General features: G+C 36.2%; 1 protein-coding gene across 4 annotated transcripts in view; it reads left to right on the top strand.

Moving 5' to 3' along the window:
* Positions 1-13,952, top strand: part of mark1 (MAP/microtubule affinity-regulating kinase 1) — a 48,083-nt gene that overhangs the window by 19,743 nt on the left and 14,388 nt on the right. The gene's annotated exons all lie outside the window — the stretch shown is intronic.

Here is a 13,952-nt window from a genome sequence, read left to right as displayed (position 1 = left end):
GGTTCCCAGATGTATGTGAGTGGAGCTAGGCGGAGCGAGACATGCATCTGGCTGTTGTCAGGTTATTAAAATGTACCTTTTTTCTAAATATTTTTTAAGGTTAAATTAAAGACCATATTTTCCATCTTCCATAGATATGTTACCGATTGGTAAAAATTATAATTTTTAACTACAGAAAAAAAAGTATTCAGTCGGTCACCTAATGAGAATAAATGCATTTTTTCTGTCTTTTGTCTTGTAAAAGTTTTAAATGAAGGTGGATGAAAATTGCTTTTAATATGATATATTTTAAATGTTGTAAATAGTGATCAGTTTTATAACCTTTCTGGCTACATACCCTCCCATTAGGAAAAATTATGAATTCACACTAGTAATTCAAATACTAGTAACACAAAACCTATAAAAGTAATACATAAAAAAAAAATACTAAATTTTGATAAAATAAAATATTGATTTTAAATTTTTGCATAAAAATAATTCTAAAAAAAAAGTACCCTAATCTGTGAACCAACATACCTATCAAATGGTGCAGAAGCCTTACTGAACATTTCTTAAACATTAAAGGGAACACTTATTTTAGAACACTTATATTCACAAATAAGGAATTTTAATTCTTTCATAATCTCCAGGATGTTCAGAAGTATAGCAGCATGTGGTTCTGAACACTTCTTGGGGCAACTACTTTTAGCTCAGCAAGTTGATAGCTGTGTGTATCTCTGCTTATTGGACTATATATATGAAATTTAATGAGAAACATATTCCCTAAAATCCAATTTCTAACTTATAAGGGCTCCTGTCCCTAGTATCAACTATTACTCTTCATCCTTCAACCATTGGTTGGATATGCTCATCAGAAAAACCATCAGTGACCTGGAACAGTGGTTCCAAGATTTTTCAGCTCCTGATCCATAAAATAGTACTCCCATAAACGTATGACCCAAACCATCCATACTTGTTTATCCACCACCATTTATTGGAATTTGTATCCTAGAAATGTAGATGCTTAGAGACAGACAAAAACTAAAAAAATAAAAATAAAACCACTGCTGCAAAGTGTCTCCCATCTCATGCTTGAACCCTGTTGTTTCTGTTGTTCTATTCGATGTAAATGGTTTATTTTCATTAACAGATATGTGTACATTTGTGCATTTTTATAAATTACGCTACTCAGTTACATAATTTCTTATACCAGAGAAAGTTATTTGTAAAAACTTTTCATATTATTTTTTTGTTTTAAATTTTCCCTAACTGTACAGTGACTCACTCTTATTTAATTTTCTTAATTTATCCATTTAGTAATCCATTTCCTGCTCGGATGACTAAATTTCCCAGATTAATAAAACAATAAAGGATGTCTTTTATTTCTATTCTATCATGGATGTAGACTAGTGTTTTTCTCTGATTGTATTGGTTTTCCTAACTTTTTCCGTGAGGTGCACCAGCACAACAGCTAGCTGTAGCTAAATGTTCCTTTTTTTAACCACTCTTCATATAGACTGTAAAGAATTCTAACATTCTGGACAAAATACAATTTTTATTTAGACACAGTTCTACAAGAACAGAAATTGGTGAGAAATAAATGTAGGAATTTTAAAATAGAAATACAAGAATTTCAATGGTTTTAAGTTCATCTCATGGCTCACATTCTTGCAGACTACCCTCCATTGCAGTCATATATTATTTGGACGGCCAACTGCTATTGCATGGTCTTCTTAATCCAGTTGGAAGAGCTTCCTCTAGAATGTTCCCAACTTGGCCAAGCAACCTTAAATCCTACCAGATACTTTGGTACCTGAATGAAGGAATTCTTTAGAGCTTAATATTGACCTCTTCAGTCTGCAAATCGGAAATGCTTAGAGTACTCATGCAAACTATGATTAAACCAGGTTTATCTACATTTTAGTTGTTACTTTCTTTAGGTCACACACTATACTGTATACCATAATGTTAACAGAAAAAGGGAAATGTAAAATCAAAAAGACTAGATTTATGTTTAAATCCAAAGTCGGAAAAGTTAGCTCCCAGAAGTAGCGTAGGATTCCATTTTTGGTGCAGATCGGGCACAGGTGAGTGATAAAACAGAAAGGATTTTAAGGCATTTATTTCCTCAGGAAATGCATTATTAACCTTTAACACATTATAGTTTAGTATGCTTACTATTTCTGGGGAGGGACAAAATGTAATTTAATTCTTTTTTACAAAATAAAATATAGGGCGACTTGGATGTTCATGTGGTTACGCATGTGCAAATCAGCCAATGATACGGACCCTGCTTCCGGGACAGATCGGGTAGTGACAAGCAGTATAAGCTTCTACTGAAAATTGGGGCTTCGTCAGCTCTTTATTTCAGCTCTATGGGAGTTGAGCCCAGTTTGGCAGCTTTATTGCTGCAAATAAATGTCAAAAAGTGTGAATTCGGGGTGTTTATTCTCCTTTGTGCCTGCTGCTTGCATGTTCTTGTGGTAAATGAAAATAGCCCTTTATTCTTTCATTTCTAACTTTGACTTCTACCTCTAGTTGTTCGGAAGAATCAAAAGAAAAGCTGCACTTTCTTATAAGCTGCATGATTAAAAGTGTGGGGAAAAAGTAGCGGCTTATAGTCCAGAAAATACGCCATATGTTTTTTATTTATATATTTTTTTCTCTAAGCCTGGAAAGACACAACCAAATGTCTCCCTGCAACAAAAAATATTTATTTCTTTCAAATGTCCTTAGCATTTTTCTTTACCAGTTATAAACCTCTGTGATTGCAATGTACCCTGTAGTATCCCACTGCTGCGCTTTAGCCAATCAGTGTGGTCTAATCTGACTGGGAGAAATTTCATTGCAGGAGCCCTTTTGTTTTATCCTCCATTGTTTGCTTTCTAATCTTTGGGTTGGAAAAACATTTGAAGGCAACTCATTGAGATGCTACTCATAAGGTGACTGTGACGTAATAAAACCTGGTCGAGGTCAGGAATGATTTTATTATCTGCTGCTGGTGTTGCTGGCTGCCTTCCGGTGGTACCTGCAGTAGGTCATATGTATCATGCGAGCCTGCAGACCTATCAGGGTGGCTGTGATCAATTATTCAGTGTGCCTTTCATATGTCACTGCAGTGGACTGAAGAGGGTCAATATGCAGACTCTTCAAGCTTTTTATGGAAGATGAGCTGGGAATGATGTCATTGCATGAGCACATATGAGGAGGATGTGCAGATGTCCATTGTTTGCTTGTTTCTCTCTTGTAAAACTTGTATAGTAGTTTTTTTTTCTTTTTCTTTCTTTTTTTTTTTTTTACCTTGCTTCTGTATAATTTCTGTTATCCATTATTACGTCCTTCACTCTGGGCTATAGGTTCCTGTAATGGTACAGATGTGCCATCTGCAATGCAGAGGCCTGTCTTTTAATGCAGCAGCCGTCTCCTGGACTGAATCGATTGTCTTGCTGACCCGCCCTGTCCTGTGCTATCCTTGTAAAAGCCTTAAAGTGGCTACAGGAAAGAGAGTCTATACCTTCAACCCATTTTTGCTAAGTTGCCCTTCTGACATTGATGCATTCAATTGATGCGTGTGAAAAAGAAAAAAAAAAGTATGCAGGAAATTGGCCAATTACTGGCCCCCCTTCTGCTGGATTTTAGGGTTTTTCACTAGATTCCAAATAAATTACTTGTATTTTCACAAGATAAACATCTTCCTAATTAATAAACAACGCTTTTTTTGTATTTGTCATTTATTTTTAATGTCTTTGAGGTGGTCCTCTGATTACGAAGTCCAGACATAATTCATTTTGGTTGCATTCCTAAGGCTTTTTGGACTCGGTGTGCTTACACTGTGACCTTTACAACAGTACAGCAGTGACAAAAGAATATCAAATTTAAGAGAGCGCATTTGTCGTTTCTGCTCGACATCATTGACACAGTGGTCTACATGAGTCATACCAAAATGGCAATAATAAAAGCAGAGCATTTATTTTTTCTATGGGCTGCTACAAGGTGTGGGCGAGAAAACCTAGCTTGATATTTCTGGCTTGATAGCAAACTAAATAAATTGATTATCTTAATGTCCATTTACAACCTAGTTTTAAAGAAAAGCAGAAGGTAGATGTGTTGAACTAACACCATAAGTTAGAAACTCATCAGACCAGTGATGGTAGAACCCAGAAGTGGTAAATCACAAGCAAAAAGTGTATACTTGGATTTATAATTGTATCTTAGCTTTCTTAATTTTAAGTTCAATACATTTCTAAAGATTCCCACTCCCAGCTACCATAAAGCAGAGTCAAATCTGTGAAAATATCTTAGCTTTCCAAGTTTTAAAGTTATGGTTTGCCATGAGTTGTTTTATTTTAGAACAGTATTCTCATTAAATCTAATCTTCTAATGAAGCTAAATCATGAGATGGATCTAAGGAAACAGGAATTTTCCCTCCGTCTCTGGGGGTCATTTGCCTATTCTATTGTCAGTGATTATTAGTCAGGCAAGTGGACCAGCAAAATCTTGCCTTCTAAACTAATTAAAGTTGAGAAGATCTAATTAAAGTAGTAATCAAAATCACTTGTAAATAATAATTATAATTTGGAGCTATATCAATCTTCTATATCAGCCAGTATCTTTATTTTATTTCACTTCAGGTGTGTCTGAGTCAAATCCAAGCACTTCAGCCTCTGATTATTTTCTTGGCAGTGTATCAGTCTTGGCTGTGTCGCTGACACAGAGAGGTGTCCGTTCTGGCATATGGTGCCAGTATAACATGCTCATAAGAGCTGCTTGTTTTCTCTCAGTTATGGTGGCTCATATGAACATCTCCTTCTGTCTTTGTTTTTCGACTGTTAAAGTCTGAGAGAATTTGTACTTTTTATATTAAGGATATTAAGATTTTTTTTTTAAGCCTTTTTTTTTGGCCAGAAGAAAAGGCTGAATACATGCAAGTAAAAGTGATCAGACCAGTCACAATGTTGTTTCCAATTATTGATCATACTGTATGTTTTTTTTAAAGCTATGAGCGGCTGATACTGCTGTTAGAACTATAATAACTAGTATTCATATGTTTATTTCTAGTCTTCTAAGTGTGAGTAGTTGTTGATTATTTATATTTGTGGCAGAGGTGACTTGTGTAGGTGTGTGTGTGTGTGAGGGCACATAACGCATAACGTTCTCAGGCTTCATTTTTAAATTACCAACTTTGTTTTCTCAGTAGGTTCAAAGGTCATGAGGTAATGAGAATAATTTTGCTCACAAATCAAAAGAAAAAGTAAGTGAACTTCATGATAGTTTGCTTTTGATCCTGTTACTCCTCATTTCTCTCTAGAAAATAATGTTCTTTTTGTTTTTATCCCATCTTAGGCTACGTTCAGACCGCAGCCTGCAGTGACCCATATCCGATTTGTTTTTGCCCACACGCGACCTGGATCTGATCTTTTCATGTCAGTCTGAACAACACAGATTGGCTTTTTTCCATTCTGACCCAGGCCCCTTTGCTATGTGGTCCTGGTTCTGATACAAATCTAATCTTTTCAAATGCAACCTGTGTCTTCGGCTACATTCACTCTGCAGGCCTTGATGCCCAATTCCGATTTTTTTTGTCAAATCCGATTTTTTTGCATTGCTGTTCACATTTCCAAATATATGCGACTTGTATGTGATCTCCTTTGTAAACTGCATTCATACAGCTTAAGTGTCCGCCATGCGTCGTAGAGGATGCAATAACGTCACAAGCCAGCGTGCTTTGTGTTTACAGATGTCATGGATGCGCCTGCTGCTCAAAACGCGCTGCAGGACGTTTTGCTGCGCCTTGATGCGCGTCAACCATTAACTTTGCATGTAAACTAGCTGTTCCTGCTGCCTCTGTTGCTTTTGGTGTGAACGTAGCATTAGCGTTTTTCAGGTATATGGAACAAACTGCAAGCACCAGAATAATAAAAGCAAACATATTTTGACAACAGCTTTCAACGTTTTAAGTCAGTTTGGGCATTAATAAACAGTTTCATTGCAGTGATCATAGCGAAGTGATCATAGTACATAATACTTAACTTTTATGCAGACCTTCACACAAAGATGCTAAAATGCTCACGAGGCACCGCTTCAGCTGCTCAGATGCTTCAAAATATGCTGCTCCTGCTGCTCGAGATGCACTGCAGGACCTTTTGATGCACCTTGATGCTCATCAACCATTTGTATGTAAAGCGGCTGCTTCTGCTGCTAAAATCAGTGTAAATGTAGCATAAGAGCAGAAACATGGCAATTTAATAATAGTTATTTACATATGAAAGCATTAGGGTTTGCTGCTGAATCTTTATTTGGTTTTTAAACTTGTCTTATATCAGGCTACAACCATAGGTCACATTATGTGCATTTTCCCCTAAAAGTATCAAACTTATGCAGTGATTCTTAACTTTAGCAAATCGTGTTTACATCTTTTGATCTGAATTCCTGTTGGTTATGTATGTAAATCTTAAAAAAAGTGCTGCTATGAATTATTATTTTTTTTATCATGGTTTTTGTGGGTCCACCGTGTCTGATTTGTTTGGATGACTTCTTCACTCACCAACAGTAGTTGCCCTTTCATGTTAGTCTGTCAAAATGCCACTGATCTTTCATTTTTGCTTTCCCAAAGGAGGCAGGCTCTGGACTCACCATCTGGCACTGCAGGCACAGAAAGCAGATCCTATATGAGTTCATTTATACACACAGATAAAGCTGCATGACACATTGGACTGGCAGATCCTCCGTAAGCACAAGCCACGGTTTTTAGCAACATTTCACACAGATGCTCACATTCCTGCCCCTAAGTGCTAGCATTTATTTGCTCATTTAGATGGATAAGCATCATGGCTCTTAGCCAAAAACTAATTCCCTTTGTTTCACACCACAGATAGTGGTAACATCTTTATTAACATTTAATTTTCTGCAGCTTGGTCTCCTTATTTCATCCCTATTATTCTGCTTTAATATCAGCATTATAAAGGTAGTCATGAGTTATAAATGAACCTCTGTTCCAATCTTTTATAGCTCATTGAACCTTTATAGTGGTCAGGACAGGAAATGAGATCAGCTGAGCCATTCTAAGCTCCTCCCTACAGCCACTGCAGGAAATGCATCACATGTCATCTGTGAACCAGAATGTTGACGTTGTCATGGTTTTAAGGCGTTTCGCCCCTTAAATAGGCCTTACAGTTAATCCCCTTCTCACTCAAACAAACGCTGCACACATCACATCCCACCACAAACCGTGCACTTGTCTGATCTGTAAATAAAACTAAATAGAGTCCAACCATCAGCTTAAATAGTGCAGGTCTGCTTCACAGTAACTGAAATTGGGACGCTGTGTTTTATTTTTTCCTGTGGATAGGTCAGCTTCTCATCACTGCTGTTGTTTACGTCTGTACTCCTCCTGCCACTCTGCATTAGCCAATGAGGATAGAGGAGCTTTGGTCTTGACCAGATGAGTGGATTGTGATCAGGCAGACAGGACTGTTGACTGAAGCATAATACAAACCTAATGTTACAGCTCCTGATATTTGTAAGAGAAAACAGGTCTGATAATATTTCAAATGTGACTGTAGTAAGTCTAAAAAGTTATTCTATAAGATAGGCTTTTCTGTGCCAGATGGATGAAAACATACTAAAGGTCATTTTTGCTTTTTGGTGGAGGACAGGTTATAACATTTACCCCGATGTCAGACGAGGGATGTACTGGGCAAAATGTTTTTATTTCCTTTGATTTCTGACCTGTGGATATCAACAAAATATTTTTTCTCTTTTAAAGGATGTGATTCTTTGGGTTCTTCATCTTTTGCTATGACAAGAATTCAAAAGGCTGCAATGTTACATACAAACTAAACACATCACCTTGGACACCTCTTTTATATAGCTAATGTGTCTAAAACCTTTTAACTAAACAAAAGAATAAGTTTTATATCAGGATATCATATGCTGTAGTTGTACCATAAATCATGAAAGAAATATATCTACAACAATGGGACTTCTGTTAGCTGACTGAATGTTAGCAGAGCTTTTTTCAGCAGAGCTAATTGGTCCAGGGCTGCAACTAACAGTGAACCCTCGTTTATCGCGGGGGTTACGTTCCAAGAAGAACCCGCGATAGGCGAAATCCGTGAAGTAGAAACCTTTTTTTTTTTTTTACAGTTATTATACAATGAAATACTCCATAAAACATTGAAATCAAGGAACAAAAACTTTTTACAGACCCAAGCATTTGTTTAACAAATAAAAGTACTGTATAAACGTTTGTTGTTGTTGTTGTGTTTTTTTTTTCTTTACAAATAACTACTGTACTGTACTGTAAAATAATATAGTTATAAATAAATAAATAATAATTTTAATTATCAATACGAACTGAAGGGTTAATATTGTGGGGATCAGCACTGCCCCACAGTGACGCATTGGAACGGAAAAAATGAAAAATGATTATGAAAAAAAAATACAAAGTACAGTAGGACAAATAGAGACTCAAGTGTACAGTACAGTATTTCACTGCTGTTCTGACGGAGCCGCTGCATCCTGACTCTGCTCTGTAGTGTGTTTTTTGGAGAGAAGAACATAGTTATCGGTAGTTGTTGTCGCTCTTTTTTCTTCTGGCCCAAAAGATCCTTATAAACCGACATGCCGTTATTGACACACATTTGGGAGAAGGCGCGAAGAGACTGTTTAGCCCATCATCAGAATGCAGAACAAAATGCATGATGCAAATCCGTGAAGCAGGGAGCCCGTGAGAAGTGAACCGCGTTACAGCGAGGGTTCACTGTATTTTGCAAATTGATGAATCTGTCAATTATTTTTTCTGTTAATCGATTAATAATCGGATAGCCAAAGGTTCCTTAAAGAAGATTTTTTATGAAATTAAACCTGGTGAAACTAAAACGTTTACATTTGAGGAGTTCTGGACAGAGCATATTGATGAACAAATTTAGTTTTAACATTAATTGCAAAATTTTTCTATATATATATATATATTTTTTTTTTTAGTTATTTAATTTCGATATAATTATTGCTTTAAGTGTGTTGCTCTGTCATCTAAAGACATATTTTACAGTCTTTATATTCCAGTTAACGATTATTCGATTACTAAATTAGTTGATTATTTCAATAATTGATTATACAATTAACTGTTTCAGCCCTAAAATAGTCCTTAACTAACTTCCAAAATGAGAGAAAAGAATAATCTGCTTAGAAAAGTTTATTCCTCTTTTAAATGTTTGTAGATTAGCAGATGTGTGGCCACCATTGGTGTCAATACATCACCTGTTAGAGCTGCTCTACCTGCTTTTAGCGATATTGGGAATTCGTTCTGGTCTTGTTGAAGTGCATGTTTTACTGGATCCTTATCGCTTAAAGCTCTGGTAGTTTATCTCTAAATGTTTCATAGGAAACATTCATGGTCCTGTTTGAACTTTGCTTTTTTTCCTTCCCTCCTCCAGGGTGTACTGACATTACATTTATGTATACACCATGGCCTGTCCAGGTACTTCACTTGCAGCATCCAAGTTATTTTGCATGCCAGAAATTAACATTATTAGTTAAATTAATGTAAGTTATGTCTGCTGATGACTTCAGAGTAAAGATAAAACAACAAAATACAAGCCAATCTCCTTTTATGTATCATGTTGAAGTGCTTTATGGGTAGAAACTATCTTAATTTTGATATGTTTCATAAATATGATTTTTTTTTCTGTATTTGATCTGTTGATCATTTATTCCTATTTCTGCTTGGATTTTTGTTTCGGTGCATTGTTTTGTTATACAGCAAACAGGTATTATTTACTGCTATGAAGCGTATTAAAGTGCTGTTGGTACACATTGAAACACAGACTCATAGAATCCAGGGGCTTCTTGTTCTATCAATAATCTCCACGTTGAACGAGCAGCTGTGCTGCTGCTGTGACCGAAATAGTCCAGGCTGTTCCTGTAAGTGTGCCCTGTCAGATATCCTCTGTTCTGCTCCCGCTGCATGTGAACTCTGCTGTAATTAAGGCTAGTTTGGGTGCCTTTGTGCCTCTGTGTGGCTGGAAGTAGGTCACTAGCACAGACTGCAGATTCAGGCGCATTGAATACAGGTTGTCCTCTTGGGAGATGCATACTTTGTCTTGTTTTTTGAAGTTGTTATTTAAATACCTTCTTATTTTAGGGCAATACATCTCTTCTGCAGTTACTCACTCGACGCATACTCAGCACACCTTCAGATCCCCTTTATTCCACACTATAACTCCCCACTGTGTCTGTGGATAATATTGATATTAATAGCAGACCAGATCAAAGATTTTGAACTCATTATCTCTCGTCGGTTTTCATCCGTATTGAGTGTTTATTGACGGGATCCGTGCATGTTGTTTTCCACAGCCTCGTTCAGATTTGTTCTAATTTTTGTTTCCAAGTGGCTGCACGCGTGCTTCCCATGTGAGGAGCTTTAGGGCAGTGACGCAAACAACACAGAGAGAGACAGAGGGGGGAGAAACTGGAGAGGAAATGTTGAGTTGAAATTCTGACTCTTAAGTTTGTCATCCAGAGTAATAAAGTGATTCCTCTCCTAAGTGATGCTTGACATGTTAACCTTACAGTGGCTTATATTTTTGTCTCGTCATGCAGCATCTTCTGGCTCTATGTGTCTCTATCTTTCCATTCTGACTGACTTTGTTATCAAGGGGGAACCTCACAGCCCAGCCCCAGATGTATATGCAGCAGGGTTTTCCACACAGATATGTGTTATTTAGAGCGACCAAAAAAGCTGATACTTCTGAAAATCCCAACTGTCTAAACCTTATAAACAGGCTTTGATGGTTTTTTTGGAGACAAATACAAAATGAATACAGGTCTTAATAATGTATAGCAAGATTGAACCCCTTAAATGTACTTTAGAGAACATCTCAGTTTTACACAAATGTCTTGTCTCCATTTGTTTGACTAATAACAGCTATATATAGTTTGGCATTTCTCCTGTCATTTGTCGCTATCTTGATGTACTTCTTGTCAGGATACGAATTTTGGATTATCTCTAAATTATACATTTGAATTAATCATGTCTTAAAACTTTTTTAAAAAGTGTTAATTTTCCTATTCTTTATTTTTTTAAATTTTTTCCCTTTCCATTTTTCCCATCAGTGGAATAACAAATTCAAAGAATATATTTAAATGTTTTAACTTTACAGAACAGTATTTGGTTGGGTTATGGTTGCTGTAGTAGGCTGTCAGAGTCATACACTTACCTAAGACTGTAAAGAAATCCTTACTTTTATCATTATCATGATATACCACAAAATATTATGTTAGGATTTTACGTCATTTTACGCCAGCCCAAGTTTAAAACCAGAACTTTAATGATCAAATGGCCCATTTCTTTTAGGTCTGACCTGCTTACGCAAAGACATCATCTATCTAGTGACAGGAAATTACTGGTCTTCAGCTCGATCAGCTCTGATGATTGTACCAGGTGGTCAGAAATTGGATCATGTTGTGATCAGTGAATATAACATCATGCAACACCAACGTGTCATACTAACAGCACTTGTTTGTGTAAAGATTTGCAAAGAGAAGATTTTACGTTAGAGGAGACACAAAAAGCTGTAAGAAGAGATTTAAAAGAATATTTAATTTCCTACAGCAGATGGAGACGGGGCTGTGAGAGAGAGAGAGCAAGACTTTCATATGATAACAGGAAGGCTTAATGTGTTGTATCTAAGTATAAGAGTTATAATTTGAGCTTTTTAATCTCCATAATTTAACTGGTCAGATTGAAAATTGGGATTGATAGCAGCCTTATGGAACTATGAGTTGATATAAAACAATAAACACAGTTAAAAATGTGTCTAATGTGATTTTTTTTTTCCCTTTAGATTAGTCAAACAGTTTTACAGTGATTGTTCTTACACACACAGCATCCTTCTAGTCTAAATAACTGACAGGCCACAGCAGAAAGACTAGAAAAAGATATCTCCTGCCTTATTGTTCTTTAAAAATTTAACTCTTTTTTGTGTTATTTTATTGTTCTTTAACAATAAAATATAATAAATCAGAATTAACCTAAATCTGTAAATTGGTCAATAGAATCAGACCGGTTCATGTCCAGATCATTCTGGTTGAAATGAAAAGCATACAAACTCATTTTATCCAACTTTGATTCCATTTTATTAAAGCTACAGTGTGTAATAATTACAGGGATATACAGTCAGAAATGTAATATATTATACATAACTATGTTATTTATCATCATCTACGAGCTCAGCCTCTTAACCTTAATATTTTCGTTGCCTTAGAATTCGTTATTTATAATTACATAGGAGCGGGTCTCGCAGCCATGGAGGCAGACATCTTTGCGCTACGGCAGCGCAGAGCCAACAAACTAGCGATTGCGAGATCGCCCATTACGCTCGAAAGTAACTACGGCAAGTTGAGAGAGATGACCTGAGACGGTACTGAACACACAGACTAATGAAATACTATCTTTAAAATTATCTATGTAAACAAACCTCATCACTTGAGAAGGTAGGCGATGCGGACGTCGTGGAAGACATTTTGTCCCGTAACGCTCGCCGTACTGTTGGGGGGGAGAAGCGGTGGGGGGGAGATGTTCATGCTGCTGCGGTCTGCAGTCTGGGGGTTAGATGTCGCTGAAAATTACACACTGTAGCTTTAATTAAATGTAAAAAAAAAAAAAAAAAGTGACCTAAAAACCACAATAAAACATAAGGATTACTAGAATGTCCAAACAATATATTCCTGATACTGATACACAGATCTCCAAATTTTAACGGATCGATTAACCAGTGATCAGCTAATCTAATTATAGAAACAAATATAATACTGTTTTTAACCTTAGTATAACAGCCTTAAAAATGGGTGAATATTATTTAGTTCATAAATAGTATGCTTTTGATTATGGATTAAAAAAAATGTTTTTATAAAGGAACCTGGGAAATTCATAATTTATTTTATGCTCAGGGTCCTGCTTGCATGTATTAATTTAAACAAACTCAAAAACAGCAGGAAGGCCTCAGATAAAAAGAAGGGATCTATTATGCTTGATCAAAGCGCTGTATGGTCGATGCACCTTTAATCTCTGAACCTTTTATGATTCTTTTTTTATTTGAGGTTTAAAAAAGCTGCAATTCTGTACTTTTTTAGACTGTGAAAAACTGTTTCACTTATCTGATTTCTGTCAGATTTCAATCCCTCACTGACTAACATGAATCAATGCTTATTATATCATTGACTCAGTGAACCCTCCATCATAATTTGTCTGAAAAACAGTTATTTTATTTTAAATATATTTTTTCCATTCAAACTCCCTGTTTATAGGCTTGTTGGTGAGAAATGGTGAGGTTCACGACCATTGCATGCTGAGCTGCCTCAAAACTCCTGCAGGAATTGAAATAAAACTGATCTAACTTCTGAAGAAAGTGTCTCTTGTTGTTCCCACCTATAGCTTATGGATGAGAACACTCTTTGTGTCGGGGCTCGTCTTGTGGCCTTATGCAAATTAGTTTCCTGGCAAAATGAAGCTCAGGTAGATTTGCCAGTTTTACAAATGCTGCATTTCAGTCAGTACAAAAACTAAATGGCCCTTTAGTTTAATCATATAAACATGTCTATTATGAGACGCAGTCCTACAAAAACTTAAGAAAAGAAAAAGAACATCATAGGTCCTTCCTTGTTTGCCTCTCTGTTGCAGTTTTGTCTTATCTCAATCACTAGACTTTGGACAATAAAGTCAATACCTGTTTGTCAGACTTTAAGAACAATATAAGTGCCTTTAATCTGTTCTGTGGCTTCTTGTTCAATATTTTAGATCCATTAGGTGAAAGGTGTCTCTAAGCAACCAGGGACAAAGAAAGATATATTGTAACTGGGTATTTTATTATTATTTTCCTTCGTATATAAGACTATAGCTGGAAGTCCTGCAGATCTGGACCAGCTAACACTGCTATAATAACTGTGTTTGATGACCTAGAAACACACACTAT

This window comes from Cyprinodon variegatus, unplaced genomic scaffold, assembly GCF_000732505.1.
Source record: "Cyprinodon variegatus isolate N-32 unplaced genomic scaffold, C_variegatus-1.0 Scaffold1, whole genome shotgun sequence".
NCBI classification, from domain to species: Eukaryota; Metazoa; Chordata; class Actinopteri; order Cyprinodontiformes; family Cyprinodontidae; genus Cyprinodon; species Cyprinodon variegatus.
The sequence above is the reverse complement of the archived record's forward strand: the minus strand, read 5'-3'. Positions and strand labels throughout refer to the sequence as shown.